Genomic DNA, 4766 nt, shown 5'->3' on the forward strand with positions numbered 1-4766 from the left:
AATGGATTTAGAGACTTTAAAGGAGGAAGAAGCTAGATTTACAGCTGAGAAGATAAATCTAAAGTATAAAGCTTCTGATGCAAAGAAACCTCCAAGGCCTAAGGTAAAAGGCATTGTGATCAAGGAAAAGTCAAATTCTGAGGCTTCAAAGCTCAAGACAAGATCACAAGTTGAAACTGATCCCAAAGATAAAGGGAAAGGAAAGATTGATGAACCAACAAAGCCACAGGAGATGAAGATTCCTCAAATCTTTATGAAACCTGTATGCAAATTGGTTCAAGTATTTAATGATGCTGCTGCAGTAGATGAATCTTTTCAAACTTTAAAAAGAAGGAAAATAACTGAAGAATCTAAGACAACCTCTGAAAAAAGCTCAAATTGTTCAGAGTGAAGAACAGCAAGCTATAGAAGAAGCAACAAATTCTGATCAAATCATCAAGACATCAACCTCTGACAGTGCTCAAGTTGATTTGAACAAATTGACAGTTACTTATAAGAGAAAACTCCTATGGACGAATGTTAATCCATCAGATCCTAAGAAAAGCCAGCTGCTATCTGATTTCATGTCTGTTGGATTGAAAGCCAGAGAAGCAAGAGTCATAGCTGGATTAGGTTCTGAAGAAGCCAAAATTAAGACTGGAGTTGAAGTACTTACAAGAGATCCATTTTTATTGACTGACAAACCTCTTGAAGAAGTTACACAGAAACACGTTGATAAGGTTATATCTGTTCAAATGGTACTGGATGCTCACGATAAGCATAATGTCAAAGAAAATATGATTCTATTTCTTGAAGATGGAAGAACATATCAAATGTCAGAATCAGATGTGCTGAACAAATCTCTGAAAGAACTTCAATTCTTTCATTAACTTTTGGATATAAAGTTTGAGATTACCAGGTAATCTCAAGAGGTTTGTCAGACTAGAGGAGCACCTTGAAAATGGATCTCCTGTAAGTACTTCAACTCCAGTCTTCATCAAGGAAATAGATCAATCTGCTCAGACTAGAGGAGTACCTTGAAAAGTACTGTGAGCAAATCTTTGTGCACTTTGTCTTGTAAATTGTTCAGTAAATTTTGCAGCACTTTTTAGTTTTATCTACTACCTTTTAAATTTGTATTTTTAGGGTGTTTTTTATCATCAAATTTCTCTTAATTTATGGCTACAATTCTAGTAGGCATAAATTGGGGGAGATTGTTGGGAATATGTTATGAACTTGATGATTACATTAACAAAACACCTTAGTAGATTTAACTTAGTGAAAAATGTAGCACTCGACGGATGATCAAATATAGTCTCGACGGATGACTCAAATATAGTCATTTCTGCAATAATAATAAGTAGCTTATGTAATAATAAGTATTGTAACTCATTTCTGCAAACAATTTTGTATAGATTCTGTAGTAGCATTTAAGTCATGTTGACTTTTATTAGATATGCAGAATAGGTTGATTAATTGTAAATATAAGATGTCTTGTAATTCTGCATAAGTGAAATAAAGTCAAGTGTCAAATAGCTACCCGACGGATGATCAACAAAGCTACCCGACAGATGATCAACAAAGCTACCCGACGGATGATAAGCATGTACCCGATGGATCATCAATTCAAATTTCTGTTGACAGTGACAACACAGTCACATGCGTTGGGTGTTTGCAAAAGGAATGTGGCAGCCTGTTTAACAGGAAGTGAAGAACAAAAGAGCATTACCATTTTCATGCAAGTTGAGAAGATTTTCAAAGATGCTGGAATAGAGTAGTAAAGCAGCATGGAGTTTGACTTGATAATTTTGTTTTATTATCATGTCTTATTACCATATAAACTTGGTGGTATATAAACCAAGTGTAGCTAGTAGAACAAACAACTAAGCAAACACTTTTAGAAGAGAAATAGAAAAAGCTGAAACTGTTAAGAATTTCTCTATAGTTTATTTGTTCACTTGTAAAGCAGCTGTGAGACAATTTGTTCTTCATAGAGTTCTTAATTCGATATATATATATATATGTATATCTGGTGGATACTTTCAAATCCACCAGAAAGTTTTAAAGACTTGTGCTCTTATTACTTTGTATTTTTGATTTATTTAACTTGTGATTCCGCACCTTGCAAATCAAAACACTTAAATATATAGTTTGAGTTCGAACATTTTATAGTTCAAGAAAAAGTTTATTAGAATTACATTCAACCCCCCTTCTGTAATTTTTGCTGCATTGTTAGGGACTAACAAAACTATAGGCATGTAATGTGCCATCCTCATCATAGTTTAATCCAAGTTTCCTTGATCAATGAGTAGACTATCATATCAAATCAACATTTGAGCGTGGCCACGCATTTCATAGTCTAGCTCACACAAGAGGCTAATAATATCACTTCTAAAATAGGAGGGTTAAATCTCATCTAGAGCATTCATATTTCTCATACAATTCATAATATACCTGAAATATACTTTTGTCATTACCCGGTCAAGGATAACTTTTAATGGAATTAAAGTATATTAATTCTCGTATAGAAATATAATGACTTCAGGTATAAGGATCATTACATCATTATCACTGTGAGAATAACCTATTACACTATAAACATGTAGTATCTCACACCGGGTCAATCCAACACCATGTATCTAATACATGTGCATGTATTTTGACTTTAGTGTCACCATACCTATGATCAATGAGATGTGATCATCAGTCAACAAACACACTAGTCTTAATGCGTTATTATTGTCCCCTATAATAATACTCAACTAGGGACCTTTAGGAATATTGATATTATTCTCATAATCTCATTTCTAAGTCACGTACTTAGAGATATAGAATTGTATATCATATTCCAAGGATATTTATTAATCTAATATTTATATCACTGTAAATTAAGAATTAATAAATTATAAAAAAGGAATTTCGATAAAAAATAAACATTAACAATCCAAATGTTTTAAACTAAAACATTGTAGTGTTGTCTCTAGAGTACAAACACTAACAATCTCCCACTTGCACTAAAGCCAATCACCCATGTATCTAATACTCATGGAAGTAGTATGACCATCGAGCTTCTGTTGCGAAAAAGCATTAGTCAGTGGGTCAACAACATTATCATTACTATGCACTTTCCATATATATCTCCTTGATCATTAATCTCATTAATAAGGTAATATCACCTAAGCACATGCCCAAACAGTCTCCTTGGCTATTTTGAAAGCAACAATATATTCGGCTTCCATTATAGAATCATCAATATTCTTCCTGTGAACTATTCAAGCTAACAACATTCATATTTAGAAAAAATACAAACCAGACATAGACACATAATCATCCTTGTTTGTCCAAAAATTAGGTTCGGAAACTAGCACCAGTATAACCCTTTACAACCAGTTCCCTATCTTCTCCATACACAAAAAATAAATCTTTAGTCCTCTTTAAGTACTTAAGAATATTTTTGACAACCATCCAGTGACTCTCACCTGGATTATGTAGGATTTCATACATCACAGAAGCATGGTAAAACATTTTCTTGATATAAAATCCATATAATCGCATACAAATCGTGAATAAATCGAGGGATCGATTACTAACCTTTAATAGCGATCCAAGAATGATGAACGGAGATCCTTAGCAGTTGCTCCTCAATTGTGAAGCACTCTACCGGTATCCACCAAGGGATCAAATTAATGGAGGGAGGAAGAGGTTGAGAGAATTAGTTGCCTCCCTTTCTTTTCTACTTTAGATTTAGGGTTTTTTTATTTTTGTTCAGGCAAATAAGGTTTATAATATATATTTATAGGCAAAATTTTCAACTGAAAATTTTCCCATAAAATATTATTATTTTTAGCCCTTTAATTGATTATTCTTATTAACCAATTAACTAATAATTAAAACACCTTTTAATCATTAATCCCTTTTCTAAACACTATAGAAAAATAATTCTCTCACTTGATTTAATTTCTAAAATTAAATTCTTAATTAATAATATTAAGAACTTTTCTTAATTAATTTATAATTAATTAAATCTCATTTAATCAATTATTAAATTTGCTAATTAATTATTTATTTCGCAAATAAATAATTACCAGCCATTATTAATTAATTCCTCCACCATTAAATCATTCTCTTTTATGGTGTGACCCTGTAGGTTCAATATTAAGCCGGTAGTAGAAATAAATAATAATAAAACTATTTTATCATTATTTATATAAATTCTCTAATTTATTAAATATGATTAATTAATAAATTAATCATGTTTATTCTACATCGTGAGGGATACTTCTCAGCATATCGCGACTATCCTAATAATACGAATTTACTGCTTAGAATACCAAGAACCTATTCAGTGAATAGTTACCGTACAATTAATTCCTTCTACCCTGCAATGTCATGATTAAATACAAGGCATGGAACTCATGTCAAGCCTATCTTATTTAATCATATGCTTTCCCATTCACTGTGCTTAGTTCTAATTAATGTGAATTAGAAACTCCTTTCTAATTTCATTGACTCTCGCCAGAGATTCCTGAACTAGCATAAGTGGATCAGCATTGAACATTCTCTTCCTTTCACTAGAAGGGGTAGATCCTTTATTGATCATACAGTATCTTCGTGTACAAATTCCTACACCCAGTAGAGCCCTTATTATTGTCCCTGGAGACTGAAAAATAAACCAAAGTATAGTTCAGTGTACACAAGATGACTATGATGACCTCAAGTCTAAGGATACTTGTACAACTATCACTATGTGAACATCTGCTGACACGTGAGTGAACTCCATCAGTTGT

The sequence above is a fragment of the Apium graveolens genome, chromosome 11 (assembly GCF_009905375.1).
Source record: "Apium graveolens cultivar Ventura chromosome 11, ASM990537v1, whole genome shotgun sequence".
NCBI lineage: Eukaryota > Viridiplantae > Streptophyta > Magnoliopsida > Apiales > Apiaceae > Apium > Apium graveolens.